We start from the raw sequence: 16,858 nt of genomic DNA, 5'->3' as shown, positions 1-16,858 counted from the left end.
GAAAAGATTAGTGTTTGGGTTATAATGGCATAAAGATGTAATGAAAATAAAATTACCAAAGAAGTCTATTTTGGAGAAATTTTTGTCAGACTAGATAACAAAGAAAAGAACACATCCTTTTTTTATTTTTATTTTTTATTTTATTTTAGAGATAAGGTCTTGCTCTGTTGCCCAGGCTGGTGTCGAACTCCTAGGCTCAAGTGGTCCTCCTGCCTTGGCCTCCCAAAATTCTGGGATTACAGGTGTGAGCCACCAAGCTTGGCCAGAACACATCCTCTGTATGACTGTCTACAGAGGCTTACTTAGAGCAGTACAGAAGTACCTGAAAGGAAATAATGATAAATAACTAAAATGTTTTAATAGGGATCATGTGTTCATTTCTACATGTATGTTTGTGTAGTACCTGTCATTTGCTGTTTCTGCTTGTAAATGCACAGTTGGAAAATAAGGTACCCAACTTTTGGAAATTATTCAGGGAAGTGAATCTAAAGTTTAGAGAAAAGTTGGTTTCTTCATATTTTAGTGACACTTTTCAGCATGTATAGTTCACCAGGTCACCCTTGAACAGCACAGGGTTTGGGACACAGACCCCCATCAAGTTGAAAATCCACATGTAACTTTTGACTCCTCAAAAACTTAATTACTAATAAACTACTGTTGACTTCCAGCCTTACTGATGACATAGTTAACTAACACATTGTACCTTATATGTATTATATACTGTGTTCTTAAAGTAAGCTAGAGAAGAGAAAATGTTATTAAGAAAATCATAGGCCGGGTGGGGTGGCTCAGGCTTGTAATCCCAGCACTTTGGGAAGCCAAGGCGGGCGGATCTTGAGGTCAAGAGATTGAGACCATCCTGGCCAACATGGTGAAACCCCATCTCTACTAAAAATACAAAAATTAGCTGGGTGTGGTTGCACGTGCCTGTAGTCTCAGCTACTAGGGAGGCTGAGGCAGGAGAATTGCTTGAACCTAGAAGGTGGAGGTTGCAGTGAGCCAAGGTTGTGCCACTGCCCTCCAGCCTGGCAACAGAGTGAGACTCCATCTCAGAAAAAAAAAAAAGAGAAAGAAAATCATAAGGAAGAGAGAATATATTTACTCTTCATTAAGTGGAAGTGGATCATCACAAAGATCTTTATCCTCATTGTCTTCACATTGAGTAGGCTGAGAGGAGAAGGAAGTGGAGGAATTGGTCTTGTTAGTCTCAGCATGGTAGAGGTGGAAGGGGGAAGGGGAGGTGTGAGAGGCAGGCACACATGGTATAACTTTATGGCAATACGTCATACTTCTGTCTTTTTTGCTTTTTCATTTCTCTGAAAACATTTCCATATGGTACCAATCCTTCTTCCACCGTTTGCTTTAGTTTCAGTGCCCATATCAGAGAAGGGTCCATGTCATGAAGGAGTCAAAAGCAGTCTTGAACAATGAGACAGTCTTCTGCCAGATTGTCTGACGTCATTTTGTTTTCTGGCATTCCTTCTACGTTACCTGGTATGGATTGGAAGCACTTATCGAATCATCTTTTTAAATTCCTCTTGTGTGATGTCTATTTCTTGAATTTCTCAAAGATTTGTATCTTGAAACCCTTTAACCCACACTTTTTTTTTTTTTTTTGCCATGTCCACAGTCTTTTTCATGATTTCCTTGATTGGCCCTGTGGCAAATCCTGTGAAGTCATGCACAACATCTGGACACAGTCTTCTTCAGCAGGAATTTATTGTTTCAGGCTTGATGGCTTTCATGGCTTTTTCCATAACAACAATGGCTTCTTTAGTGGTGTAATCCTTCCAGACTTTCATGATGGTCTCTTTATTGACATTCTCTTTCATAGAGTTAACAGTACTTTCTGTAGTGTACTGTGTCCAGTGATCCTCATGACCCCCTGATTTAGAAGCTGAATTAGAGACATTTTGTTTGGGGACAAGTAGACTACTTCAGCACCTTTGGTGTTGAACTCATGGGGTTCTGGGTGGCCAGGGGTATTGTTCAATAATAAAAGAACTTACAGGCAAAATACTTCCTGACTTCAGGGACAAAACATCAATGGAACCAATCCAGGAAAAGGGTTCTCATTGCCCAGGCTTTTTTGTTGCATGACCAAAAGACTGGGAGCTGGTGTTTATCTTTTCCCTTCAAGGCTTGGGGGTTTGTAGCATTATAGATAAGGGCAGTCCTGATCATAAACCACACTGCATTTTCACCAAACAGTAGAGTTAGTCCATCCCTTCCTGCCTTTAATCCTGGTGCTTTTTCTTTTCCTTACTAATGAATGTTTTTTATGGCATTGTTTTCCAGAATAGGGCACTTTTGTCTATATTAAAAACTTATTTAGGTGGGTATTCTTTCTCCATATTCCTTTTTTTTTTTAAGAGATGGGGTCTTGCCCTATTGCCCAGGCTGACATGCAAATGGCATGATCATAGCTCACCACAGTCTCAAACTCCTGGACTCAGGCAGTCCTCCTGCCTTAGCCTCCTGAATAGCTGGGATGCAGGTGTGCACCACTATGCCTGGCTAATTTTTAAATATTTTTTATTTTTTTGTAGAGACAGGGTCTCACTATGTTGCCTAGTCTGGTCTTAAACTCCTGGCCTTAGGTGATCTTCCCACCTGGGCCTACCAAAGTGCTGGGATTACAGGTGTGAACCATTATGCCTTCCCCCCAGCTAATTAAAAAAATGTTTTTTGTAGAGGCAGGGTCTCACTGTATTGCCCAGGCCCAGGCTGATCTTGAACTCCTGGACTCAAACGATCCTCCTGCCTCATCCACCCAAAGTGCTGGGATTACAGGAATGAGCCACTGTACCCAGCCTCCTCGTGATTTTCTTTCTTTCTTTCTTTTTTTTTTTTTTTTTTTTTTTGAGACCAAGTCTCACTTTGTCGCCCAGGCTGGAGTGCAGTGGTGCGATCTCGGCTCACTGCAACCTCCGCCTCCCAAGTTCAAGTGATTCTTCTGTCTCAGCCTCCTGAGTAGCTGGGACTACAGGTGCGCACCACCACACCTGGCTAATTTTTGTATTTTTTGTAGAGATGGGGTTTCACCATATTGGCCAGGCTGGTCTCAAACTCCTGACCTCGTGATCTGCCCACCTTGGCCTCCCAAAGTGAATGATTTTCTTTTCTTTTCTTTTTTTTTTTTTTGAGATGGAGTCTGGCTTTGTTGCCCAGGCTGGAGTGCAGTGGTGCAATCTTGGCTCACTGCCAGCTCCGCCTCCTGGGTTCATGTCATTCTCCTGCCTCAGCCTCCCGAGTAGGTGGGACTACAGGTGCCTGCCACTATGCTGGGCTAATTTTTTGTATTTTTAGTAGAGACTAGGGTTTCATTGTGTTAGTCAGGATGGTCTTAATCTCCTGACCTCATGATCTGCCCGCCTCGGCCTCCCAAAGTGCTGGGATTACAGGCATGAGCCACTGTGCCCGGCCTAAGTGAATGATTTTCTTAATGGCATCTGGAAAGTCGTCTGCTGCCTCTTGGTTGGCAGAAGTTGCTTCTCCTGTTATTGTGACGTTTTTAAAGCCAAAACTCTGTCTAAAATTATCAAGCCATCCTTGGCTGGCATTATATTCTTCAGCTTTAGATCCTTTGCCTTCCATTTGTTTCAAGTTGTTGTATAATGACTTTGCTTTTTCTTGAAACTTATTAAAGTTTATAGGGATGCCTTTATAGCAATCCTGTATCCCTATAAAAGCTACATTTTCAATATGAGATAAAAAAACTATTTCACAAAACATGCACGATTCTTGCATCTGCTGGTGTGCCTTCAGCAATGGCTTCATGAATTCTTTTTTTACAATGGCCCTTATGCTGGATTCATTTATTTTGAAGTGGTGGGCAACTGCAGCTGCAGACCTCAATCTACAGTATATATCAAGCAATTCAACTTTTTCTTGTAATGCCATGATTTTTCTCTGCTTCTTGGGAGCACTTCCGGCATCACTAGTGGCACTTAGGTGTCATTTGAGGTTTATAGTATCATACTAAACATAATGAAACTGCGAGAGATCACTTTTTTACTGGAATATACAATTTATTGGAAAGATGAACTGCTTGCTTGGAGATGATTAATGTCACATGGTACTTTAAGCAAATATTCACACGAGCTCACCTCATTAACAATAGGAGGTGGCTACAAAATTATTTCAATAGTACAGGGTGTAGTACAGTTAAATTTATGTAGGTATGATTTAATACTGCATCTTTACTTTTTTGAGACAGGGTTTCTCTCAGTTTCAAATGGCACTGTGTGTGGCTAAGCGTGTGGTGTAAGTTGTGACAATTTTTAACTTTTTATAATAGATTTGTATATATTTTGTAGTAGTAAATGATAAAATAGACTAGTATCTACATATATTTTAAGCATTCATGACATACCTCTTTCTATTTTTCTTTTTTTTTTGATAAAGTCTCATTCTGTCACCCAGGCTGGAATGCAGTGGCATGATCTCGGCTCACTGCAACCTCCACCTCTGTTGTTCAGGTGATTCTCCTACCTCAGCCTCTCGTCTTTTTCTTTTTTTGACCACGGGTCTCACTCTGTCACTCAGGCTGGAATGTCATGATTCAATCATAGCTCACTGCAACCTCTGCCTCCTGACTCAAGTGATTCTCCCACTTCAGCTTCCCGAGTAGCTGGGACTGCAGGTGCATGCTACCATGCCTGGCTTATTTTTGTGTTTTTTGTAGAGACAGGGTTTTGCCATGTTGCACTTGCCCAGGGTGGTTTTGAACTCCAGTGCTCGTGATCCTCCTGCCTCGACCTCCCAAAGTGCTGGGATTACAGGTGTAAGCCACTGCACATGGCCTACTTTTTTGATATTTCTAGGTTATATGGTTCGTCTATGAATTTTTTCAAATTGTCACGAATCTCCCCCGGATTTATCAATATATTTATTGAAAAACATTAGCATATGAGTGGACCCTCAAAATTCAAACCTGTGTTGTTCAAGTTTTAAGCCCTGAGAGCTCTAAGAGTTTAAAGCTAAAAATTTTAGAAAAAAATTGGAGTTTCTTTTTTTTTTTTTTTGAGACGGAGTTTCACTCTTGTTGCCCAGGCTGGAGTGCAATGGCACGATCTCGGCTCACCACAACCTCCACCTTCTGGGTTCAAGCGATTCTCCTGCCTCAGCCCCCCAAGTAGCTGGGATTACAGGCATGCACCACCACACCCAGCTAACTTTTTTGTATTTTTAGTAGAGACGGGGTTTCTCCATGTTGGTCAGGCTAGTCTAGAACTCCCGACCTTAGGTGATCCGCCCGCCTTGGCCTCCCAAAGTGCTGGGATTACAGGTATGAGCCACCATGCCCAGCCTTTTTTTTTTTTTTGAGACGGAGTCTCGCTCTGTCGCCCAGGCTGGAGTGCGGTGGCGCAATCTTGGCTCACTGCAAGCTCCGCCTCCCGGGTTCACGCCATTCTCCTGCCTCAGCCTCTCCTAGTAGCTGGGACTACAGGCGCCCGCCACCACGCCCGGCTAATTTTTTGTATTTTTAGTAGAGACGGGGTTTCACCGTGGTCTCGATCTCCTGACCTCGTGATCCGCCCACTTCGGCCTCCCAAAGTGCTGGGATTACAAGTGTGAGCCACTGCGCCCGGCCTTTTTTTTTTTTTTAAACATGAAATGTTCTTCTTTTTCCCACTGGTTTTATTGAGGTATAATTGGCAAATAAAAATTGTATATATTTAAGGTGTACAACTTGATGTTTTGGTATATGTGTAGATTGTGAAATGTTTACCACAATCATGGTAATTAACACATCCATCACCTCACATAGTTATTTGTGTGTGTGTGTGTGTGTGTGTGTGTGTGTGTGGTGAGAACATTTAAAATCTACTTTCTGGCTGGGTGCTGTGGCTCACGCCTGTAATCCCAACACTTTGGGAGGTCGAGGCAGGCGAATCACGCGGTCAGGAGTTTGAGACCAGCCTGGCCAACATAGTGAAACCCCGTCTCTATTAAGAATACAAAAAATTAGCTAGGTGTGGTGGTGGGCCCCTGTGATCCTAGGTATTTGGGAGGCTGAGGCAGGAGAATTGCTTGAACCTGAAAGACGGAGGTTGCAGTGAGCCGAGATCACACCACTGCACTCCAGCCCTGGTGACAGTGCAAGACTCTTCTCAAAAAAAAAAAAAAAAAAAAAAATCTACTTTCTTAGCAGATTTAGTGTGTACAATAAATATTATTAACTGTGGTCATCATGCTGTACATTAGATCTCTAGAACTTACTCATCCTGAATAACCCTTTGGCCAACATCTCCCCATTTCCTCCTCACCCTAGCCCTTGGCAACCACCATTCTGTTTTCTGCTTCTATGAGTTCACCTTTTGTAGATTCCGTATATAAGTAAGATCATGTAGTACGTGTATTTGTCTTTTTCTGCCAGTCCTATTTTACTTAGCTTAATGTCCTTCGGGTTCATCCATGTTATTTGCAGATAACAGTGTAAAGGGGAGGCAAACTTTACCTCCAACTTTTTAAAGTTTTTTTTTTTGTTTTTTTTTTGCTTGGCCTCACAGTTAAATTACCGTAAGATAGATTATCAGGAGAAAAGCACACAGATTTATTCAATACAAGTTTTATGAGGCACAGGAGCCCTCATAAGGAAACAAAGACCCAAAGATACAGTTAGAATTGAATACTTACATACTGAATTGGACAAAGGATAGTAACTTGTGAAAAATAAACTGGATTATATGGGGAGGCTTAAAAGATAGAAGTTATTTTAACAAAGTCTGTATGGAATTCTCTTCGTCTCCATATCCCGTCCTTGATGATAAAAATGTTGCTTTCCTTTTAGTTTAAGGAGGACATCTTTCACATGGGAATTTCATCTGCTTTTAAGAAATAGAAGAAAGGTCAGAGTGCTCTTCTTACACCTGCTGTTTTTCAAGTGCCTTTGACTCAAAATAGTCAATATGTCAGAATGGCATATTTAAACTCCAACAGGATTGTCTTACTTTTTAAAAGCTGAATATGAATCCTGTGTGTGTATGCATGCACACACACATGCACACATAACACATTTTCTTTCTTTTTTTTTTTTTTTAAGATGGAGTCTGTCTCTGTCGCCCAGGCTGGAGTGCAGTGGTGCGATCTTGGCTTACTGCAAGCTCTGCCTCCCGGGTTCAGGCCATTCTCCTGCCTCAGCCTCCCCAGTAGCTGGGACTACAGGTGCCCGCTACCATGCCCGGCTAATTTTGTTTTTGTATTTTTAGTAGAGACGGGGTTTCACCGTGTTAGCCAGGTTGGTCTCAATCTCCTGACCTCGTGATCTGCCTGCCTTGGCCTCCCAAAGTGCTGGGATTACCGGCGTGAGCCACCGCACCTGGCCTACATAACACATTTTCTGTACCCATTTATCCATTGGTGGGCACTTACGTTGACTCCATATCTTATCTATATGAATAATGCTTTCATGAACATTGGAGTGCAGATACCTCTTTGACATACTGATTTCATTTCCTTTGGATGTATACCCAGAAGTGGAATTGCTGGAGCATATGGTAGTTCTATTTTTAATATTTTGAGGAACCTCCACACTGTTCTCTTATAATGGCTGTCCCAATTTACATTCCCACCATCAGTGTACAAGATTCCCTTTTCTCCACTTCCTCATCAATACTTATCTTTTGTCTTTATGTGAATAGCCATTCTAACAGGCGTGAGGTGATACAGAATTATGGTTTTGATTTGCGTTTTTGTGATGGTTAATCAGTATTTTTTCATACACCAGTTGGCCATTTATATGTCTTCTTTTGAGAAATGTCTATTTAGGTCTGTAGCCCATTTTTAAATTGCATTATTTGTTTTCTTGCTATTGAGTTGAGTTCCTTATATACTGAATTCCTTCTTAGTAATTTTAAAAATAGCATTATTAAGGTATAATTTATATACCATAACATTCATAGTTCAAGTTTTAGTAAACTTATACAGTTGTGCAACAATTATCACAATCCGGTTTTAGAAAACTTTCATCTTCCAAAAAACTCATTCTTGTCCATTTGCAGTCTCTATGCCTATCCCCAGCCCCAGGCAACCACTGATCTGCTTTTTGTCTCCATAGTTTTGCCATTTCTTGATTTTTAATATTAATGGAGTCATACAATATGTAGTCTTTTGTGTACTCCTCCTTTCATTTAGCATAATTGTGTTTAGTAATGGGAGTGAATGAATAAAGTACAAAAGCTTTGAACTTGGAATCAGGAGACTTGGATGCTAGTGTTGGCTCTGCCACCAAATATATAAACATGGGTTAACCACTCTCGGCCTTTGCTTTTTCTTCCATAAAATGAATTATTTTGACTTTTTTATATCCCACTTTTCACAGCTGGGTAGACATTGACTGACCTTTTCTTAAAAGGTACATTAACTCTTCCTCTTAAATGTAGCCACTGTGTGTATGTGTCTTTTTCTGGATCAAAAAAATGAGGCTTATGTCAGCTATGGTCTGAATGTCTCTTCAGAATTCTTATGTTGAGACCTAACCTTCCCTTTTTTTTTTTTTTTTTTTTTTTGAGACGGAGTCTCGCTCTTTCGCCCAGGCGGGACTGCAGTGGCGCTGTCTCGGCTCACTGCAAGCTCCACCTCCCGGGTTCGCGCCATTCTCCTGCCTCAGCCTCCCAAGTAGCTGGGACTACAGGCGCCCGTCACCGCGCCTGGCTAATTTTTTTTTGTATTTTTAGTAGAGACAGGGTTTCACCGTGTTATCCATGATGGTCTCCATCTCCTGACCTCGTGATCCGCCCGCCTCGGCCTCCCAAAGTGCTGGGATTACAGGCATGAGCCACCGCGCCCGGTGAGACCTAACCTTCACTTTGATGGTTTTAAGAGGCGGGGCCTTTGGGAGGTACTTACGTCGTGAGGGCAGAGCTCTCAGGAATCGGATTAGTGCCTTTACTAAGAGGCCTGAGGGAGCTTGAATCCCCACTTTTTGCCATGTGATGACTCAGTGAGAAGATGCCATCTATGAAGCAGAGTGAGCCCTCACCAGACGCCAAATCTTGATCTTGCACTTCCTAGCCTCCAGAACTGTAAGCAATAAATTTCTGTCATTTATAAGTTACCCAGTCTAAGGTATTTTGTTACATCAGCCCAAACAGACTAAGACATGGTCTAATGGATGATTCAGCAATGAACAAATTTGGGATTGTCTGGAAGAATCAAGATGGGTGATTAAACATTTTCTTGGGCATTTCTTAGTTCATGCATACAACTCTGAGGATGGGAATAATCTTAAATGCTGACTTAATAAAGATTTTTGACGAAAACAAAGCCATAGTTGAATAATTCTGTGAGGTAGAGCTTCAAAAGTGATTGAAACTTGTTATGAAGAGAAGTACAAGACTATGCTGTTTTAGTTTTTTATTTTGGGAGTAGAAAGTGGGGTGGAACAATTTCAGTGAAGTTTGTGCCAAGCTGCACTCAAGGTAGTCAAGTGGGGTTAGATTGTTTTTCAAGAAGAACGAAAGAAAGTGCATGACTGTCATTGGGAAGATTGTCCTAGAGGAAAAGCTGACAGGTAACATTCAGGTTATAAACTAGGAAAACAATACATGTATAGGGGATTTAAAAAATAGGAGTATTCATGTGTATATGTGTGTGTTTGTAACAGGAGTGGACAACTGACTGAGTAGGCTGGTGTCAGGTATATGCTAAAAGAGTAATGTTCATTTTCAGTATAGTATAAAAAAAGAGAATCGAATCACAGCTGCCTAAATTTAAAAATCAGTGTTGTAACTGCTTTCAAATAATCAATAATTTGACTTTTAGAAACCTTCAGGGCTTGTTATTTTACCTACAGTAGTAGGAAGTATGGCTATTAAATGATTGAACTTTATTTTTACCCAACATACTAGAGCATATGAGTGATAACCCACAGAGCAGACACTGGAGGAGGGGAATGTAGCTATAAATATATTTTAATGATGGTGTCATTACAGCAGCATAAGAAAATTTGTTTCATGTTTTAGAGTCACACTTTTTGTTCAAAAGTAGCATTTCTAATGTAGGTAAACCACTTTTTGTTAACAGATATCTCCAAATCAAAACTATGTTTATTATATGAAGATTTGTCACTTCTGACAATATGATAAACGTTATATTAAGACTTTAAAGCAGGCCAGGCGTGGTGCCTCATGCCTGTAATCACAGCACTTTGTAGGCTGAGATGGGAGGATTGCTTGAGCCCAGGAATTTGAGATCAGCCCGGGCAACATGGTGAGACCCCATCTTTACAAAAAATTAAAAAATTAGCCGGGTATGGTGGTGTGTGCTTGTAGGCCCAGCCGTTTGTGAGGCTGAGATGGGAGGATCACTTGAGCATGGGAGGTCAAGGCTACCGGTAAGCTGAGATTGCACCACTGCACTCCAGCCTGGGTAATAGAGTGTGACTGTCTCAAAAAAAAAAAAAAAAAAAAAAAAAAGACTTAAAAGAGACTTTAAAGCAGTTACAAAAGTTGAATCCCAAAGCTTTTTATGAAATGTCAGTGTCAGTGTTATGGAAATAAGTGTAGAACTCTCCGTGGCGACTGTATTTATTGCAAGAATCTTTTTTTTTGAGATAGGATATCACTCTGTTGCCCAGGCTGTAGTGCTGTAGTGCTTTCATGGCTTACTGCAGCCTTGACCTCTGGGGCAGAATCTATCCTCCCAGCTCAGCCTCCTGAGTAGTTGGGACTGTAGACACATACCACCACGCCCAGCTAATTTTTTTTTTTTTATATATATTTTTTGTAGAGAGACAGGGTTTCTCTGTGTTGCCCAGGCTGGTCTCGAACTCTGAGCTCAAGCGACCTGCCCACCTCGGCCACACAAAATGTTGGGATTACAGAGGTAAGCCACTGCACCAGCCAAGAATGTTGTTTTGAAAATGTGTTATGCCATATTTATTTTAAAAGTCCCACTGAATTTTTAATGTATATAAAATACTGAAATATGAGTTGTATAATTGGAAAAATGTCAATGTAAATGAAAAGAGACACTTTTCTATTACTTCTGAAGCTTCAAAATATTAAAGATCATCATTCATATTTTCCTGGGGAATTTTTATTTTTAGTCATAATAGTAAATGAGCAGCTGTCAGAAGATACAGCCATTTCTAGGTTTAGAATTCCTTTTCTTTTATATAGTTCTCTTGAATACTTGTCTTTAAGAAAATAGACATTAAGGATTTCTTGAGTAATCAAATATTACTTTGATATTTGTACAGAGCATGAGAGCAAGACTAGAACCACATTAAAGCAGGAAGAATAATTAAAAGTTTTGTAACATAGCAAAGAATAGATGGGGTAATTTACAATGGAAAAGTACATACAGAACATCATTAGATGGGATATAGAAGGCTCTCTTTAAAAAAGGGATATCAGATCAAATAGACTGAAGAATTTGTATCCTTCTACAAGTTAAGTAAAAAATGAGATGAGCAATTAATGAGAAAATGTGCTCTAAAATACTTGGTTGCATTGATGGGCAATTCTTTTCCACTTCCTATAGGGGCTGTTTCAGACCTTTTCTACTAATTTTTTTTTTTTTTTGAGACAGATTTTCACTCTTGCTGCCCAGGCTGGAGTGCAGTGGCACGATCTTAGCTCACCACAACCTCCCGCTCCCGGGTTCAAGTGATTCTCCTGCCTCAGCCTCCGGAGTAGCTGGGATTACAGCAACTCCGGGATTACAGGCATGCACCACCATACCCGTCTAATTTCTTTTCTTTTTTTTTAAGTAGAGACAAGGTTTCTCCATGTTGGTCAGGCTGGTCTCGAACTCCCGACCTCAGGTGATCCACCGTCCTCGGCCTCCCAAAGTGCTGGGATTACAGGCGTGAGCCACTGCGCTGGCCTTTTTTTTTTTTTTTTCCAAATGAGACGGTCATGTTCTGTTGGCCAGACTAAGGGGAGTGGCGCAATCCCAGCTCACTGCAGCCTCAACCTCCTGGGCTCAGGTGATCCTCCTGCCTTAGCCTCTGGAGTAGCTAGGACTACAGGCATGCGTCACCATGCCCAGCTTTTTTTTTTGGTATTTTTTTGTAGAGGCTGGGTTTTGCCACGTTGCCCGGGCTGGTCTTGAACGCCTGGCCTCAAGTGATTTGCCTGCCTCAGTCTCTTAAAGTGTTGGGATTACAGGCGTGAGCCACCACTGTACTTCTTCCTAGGGCCTGATTCCAGTGTACTGCTCTTAGACTTTGTAGGTTCACTTACTTTTTTTTTTTTTCCAATGTAAGAAGATCAAGACTATCCAACAGAAGCTTCTTCAGCTTTGCTTTCCTCTCTCTCTAAATTGTGTAAGTTCTGTCTCCCATTTGGTGTCAGGGATATGCAATATGCCCTTTAGGCTTTCATGGCTACCTCTTTTATCCCTTCTACTGTTAGAATGTATAGGATCATTCATTAACTCTTTTACCATTTTTATTTTAATCTACCCTAGATTTAATGGCTTAAACAAAAACCTTTCCTTATTATTATTTTTTTTAAATACTGTGCAACAGGCCAAAGGAAAAAACCAATTTATGTCTGTTGTTTCAATTTGGTTACCTTCTTTTTTACTAAAACTGTTCTTTCTGTTGTTACCAGTGACTTTCTGAATTGCCAAATGGGGACTCATCAGTCTTGTTGCTTCAGATTTAACACTGTGAACCACTTTTCCTCCTCCCTTCTTCTTATAACTTTGCTGTCCTCCTGGCTCATTTACAAAGTCAACTTACTTCTCAAGTATTTGCCTTACATGTTTTTCATTCTCTAGATTCTTTTTCTTGAAATGTTACCTATTCTTTTGGCTTTAGTGAGAATCTCTTCCAGGTGACCCCTATACTGTAAGTTCCTGAACGTCGGTTTCCAGCTAGAGATTGTCATCTAATTGTCATGCCATCATGCTTAACCCACTCAAATTTGAATTTTCTTTTCCTTTAAAATGTATTTTTTTCTACTTTCCTTTTTTTTTTTTTTTTTAAATTTATTGGCATTTCCTTCCCATTATCCAAACTTGAATTGTGCATCATCTTTGTATTCCCCATCAGATTCATTCGCTTGTCAAACTGTCAGAGGCCTGTGAACCAGAGCAATTGCATCTTAAACAGGAGCTGGGTAAAATGAGGCTAAAACCTACTGGGCTGCATTCCCAGACAGTTAAGACATTCTAAGTCACAGGATGAGATAGGAGGTCGGCACAAAATATAGGTCATAAAGACCTTGCTAATAAAACAAGTTTCAGTTAAGGAGCCGGCCAAAACCCACCAAAACCAAAATGGCAATGAGAGTGACCTCTGGTCATCCTCACTACTACAATTCCATTAGCACCGCTCCATGACAGCTTACAAATGCCATGGCAATGTCAGGAAGTTACCCTATATGGTCTAAAAATGAGAGACATAAATAATCCACCCCTTATTTAGCATATCATCAAGAAATAGCCATAAAAATAGGCAACCAACAGCCCCCGGGGCTGCTCATTCTTTTATGCCTTTAATAAACTTGCTTTCACTTTGCACTGTGGACTCGCCCTGAATTCTTTCTTGTGTGAAATCCAAAAACCCTGTCTTGGGATCTGGATTGGGACCTCTTTCCTGTAACATTTCTCTGTCCTGTAACCTATTTTTGGCAACCACAGAAGAGACTATAGTGCAGAAACCCTGACCCAACGGCTACCTTTGGGTAAATGTTGGGATCCTGTAACAAAACTACGAATTCTATCACTACAGTGTTTATCTCGTTCATCTGCTTTTTTCTGTTTCATTTTTTTTTTTTGATAACAGTTTAGGTTTTCTCATTACTACTAACATATAAATATATAATTATAATTCGGTAATTGCTATGATAAAGGGTGAGGTGGCAGAGGAAGTTCTAGTAGGATATGGTACATAGTGATGATTAGCTTAGCATCAAAAACAAGTAGGGGCATTCCAGGAAGACAAACTGAAGAAAGGCTTATTAGGAGTGTGCTATGTGTTGTCAACTTGTGCGACTTTTTCTTTAATCCTTACTGCAGTTGTGTGCTTTTCCTATTCGCATATGCTATTGCGTTTCTTCAGATATTGATTAAAATTTGTGAATGAGCATGCGATGGCAGAATGACACAAAGTAACATATATCTTTATTACCTAGCTTTGAGTGAGTAGAGTGGTAAAATGTAATGAAAAGTGAGCACTGCCTGCACTGAAGATTTAAAACCTGATATAATTTGCATTAAAAGCTGTCTTGAAGGTTTTTCACTATTTGTAATGTAAATCTTCAGTAGGCAGCTGTTTTCAGTCTACTGTTGTTACATGTGGCTTTATCTTTTATTTCTACCTTTCTTCTCTCCTCTTCTCTTCCCTTCTCTTTTCTCTCTCTCTCTCTCGCTCTCTCGCTTTTGCTCTCTCTCTCTCTCGCTCTCTCGCTTTTGCTCTCTCTCTCTCTCTCTCGCTGTGTTGCCCAGGTTGGAACGCAGTGGCTATTCACAGATGTGATCGTAGAGCACTGCAACCTGAAACTCCTGGCCTCAAGCTGTCCTCCTGCCTCAGCCTCCTCAGTAGCTAGGGCTAAAAATGTGTGCCACCAGCCTCAGCTGTTTCTACCTCTTTCAAACGTGTGGGATTGCCCTACAGTGGGGTTGGGTAACATCTTGATATTAGTAGCCACTAATACTGAAAATAACTGAAGGCCACAGCAAGTAAAGAGATAATTTACTATTTTTGTTTCCTTAGAGAAGCCAAATATTTTGTGATTTAAAAATGGGAAGCATTAAAAATAACAATTCTAAAATGGCTTAAACAGAAAGGTGATTTATTGGCTATGTAAATAGGAAGAATAGAGATGGAGAAGTCCAGGAACAACCAGATCCAGGAACTTAGATGCTGTCTTCAGAGTATTCTAGCTTCATTTTACTTTTTGTCCTGTTGGCCTCATTTTCTGCTTGTGTTAGAAAGCTTCTTTCATGACAAGGATGCATGGCCTCAGACAGCTGAGAACTTAGTTTCCTAGGATGGCCTCTGACAGGCTTATCTCTGGGCTAATCACTGTGGGGAATGTCGTTGACATTAACATCAGAACCACACAAATGGGGGTAGTGTCAGTTCCCCAGAGGATAGATATTGTTAACCAGAGAAATAGGGAAAAGGAATCTGAAGTAGCAAAAACAATGTGAAGCCATTACAGAGGCAGAAAAAAGAAACGGCAATAGTAGACACAGTGAAGGAGAAATACTTACATAGGAGAGAGAAGCAGGGAAAGGGAAGGGAACTAGAATTTAAGAATTCTAAACTAAGAATTTACTGTGTGGTAAGCCTGTATTAAGCATTTTACATTTTATCTTTACAGCTCAGTGGAGGCAGCTGTATTATCTCCAGAGGATAACCATTTGTAGATCTGGTAGTGAAAAGCCCCCCAACCTTTTTTTTCTTTTTTCCCAATTTGGCATATTTCCTTTATTTTTTATACAACTTTTTTCATTTTTAAATTATGCATTAATACATTAAAATTCACACTGTGATACACAGTTCTATGGATTTTGGCAAATGCATATAATATGTATCTACCCTCATAATCAAGACACAGAACTCCTGCTACCCCTTTGTAGTTAACCTCTCCCCCTAAGTTCATCCCCCTGGAAAATGCTGATCTATTCTGTATGGCTACTGTTTTACTTTTCCGAATGTCATACACGGTTGTCCTCCTTATCTGAGGGAAATTAGTTCCAAAACCCCTTCAGATACTAAAATTCACAGATGCTCAGGTCCATTATGTAAAATGACCTAGTGTTTACATATACACACACATCCTCTTGGTACTCCAGTCATCTCTAAATATAATATCTTATACAATATAAATACTATATACATCGTTGTTATACTATGTTGTTTATTTGTATTATTTTTGGTTGTATTTTTTTTTACTGCAATATTTTCTGTCCATATTGGTTAAATTCTCAGATATGGAACTAGTGGATATGGAGGGCCAACTGTAAGTGACATTGTAGTTGTATAGACTTTTGGATCAGCCTCTTTTACTTAGAAGATTCATTGAGATTCATTCATGTTGCGTGTATCAATAGTTTGTTCCCTTACATTGCTGAGTAGTAATCTATGGTATGAATGTACCATGGTTAGTTTACCCATTTGTCTGTTGAAAGACGTTTGGTTTATTGCTAGTTTTTTGCAATTATGAATAAAACTGCTATAGACGTTCATGTATAGCTTTGTGTGTGATCATAAGTTTTCATTTCACTTAGGTAAATACCTAGGAGCAGATTGCTGGATCATATGGTAAGCATATATGTAATTTTGTATGAAACTGCCAAACTGTTTTCTAAAGTGGTTATACCATTTTGCATTTCCACCAACAATGTTTGAGAGTTCCAGTTGCTCTGCATCCTTACTAGCACTTGATAGTATCTGTTTCTTTTTCTTTTTTTTTTTATTTTAGCTCTTATAATAGGTGTATAGTTATATATCATGTGGTTTTAGTTTGCATTTTCTTATGATTGACTTTTGGTGTATTTTTATTTTCGTGTGCCTTAAGATATCTTCCTTTTTTTTTCTTTTTTTTTTTAAAAGACAGAGTCTTGCCGTGTTACCCAGACTGGAGTGCAGTGGTGTGATCATCACTCACTGTAGCCTCAGATGACTCTGAACTCAAGCAGTTCTTCTACCTCAGTCTCCCAAGAAGCTGGCACCACAGGTGTGTGCCACCATGTCTGGCTAGTTTTTAATTTTTTTGTAGAGACAAAGTCTCACTGTATTGCCCAGGCTGTAAAATATCTTTCTTGAGCTGGTCCTGATGGCACAAGTGTGTAATCCCAGCTACTCAGGAGGCTGAGGCAGGAGAATCGCTTGAGCCCAGAAGTTTGAGATCACCCTGGGCAACATGGCAAGACCCTGTCTCAAAACAAC

The 16,858-nt window shown here is 40.2% G+C and overlaps 1 protein-coding gene and 1 long non-coding RNA gene across 51 annotated transcripts in view; one reads left to right on the top strand and one right to left on the bottom strand.

Moving 5' to 3' along the window:
• Window positions 1-16,858, top strand: part of FUT8 (fucosyltransferase 8) — a 464,407-nt gene that overhangs the window by 135,199 nt on the left and 312,350 nt on the right. For 23 of the 50 annotated variants that reach the window (XM_063644471.1, XM_063644485.1, XM_063644495.1 and 20 more), the window contains exons 2-3: window positions 10,735-10,830; window positions 16,198-16,231. The exons of 8 other annotated variants lie outside the window; for them this stretch is intronic. The gene's annotated coding sequence lies outside the window, so the exon portion shown is untranslated. Of the gene's footprint in view, window positions 1-8,686; window positions 9,030-10,734; window positions 10,831-16,197; window positions 16,232-16,858 lie in introns of those variants that run through there. 19 more of the 50 variants (XM_063644475.1, XM_063644472.1, XM_063644502.1 and 16 more) reach the window with 4 other exon arrangements.
• The window catches only part of LOC129487761 (uncharacterized), a 57,741-nt gene that overhangs the window by 644 nt on the left and 40,239 nt on the right, over window positions 1-16,858 (bottom strand). The gene's annotated exons all lie outside the window — the stretch shown is intronic.

The sequence above is a fragment of the Symphalangus syndactylus genome, chromosome 8, assembly GCF_028878055.3.
Source record: "Symphalangus syndactylus isolate Jambi chromosome 8, NHGRI_mSymSyn1-v2.1_pri, whole genome shotgun sequence".
In the NCBI taxonomy this organism is placed as follows: Eukaryota; Metazoa; Chordata; class Mammalia; order Primates; family Hylobatidae; genus Symphalangus; species Symphalangus syndactylus.
The sequence above is the reverse complement of the archived record's forward strand: the minus strand, read 5'-3'. Positions and strand labels throughout refer to the sequence as shown.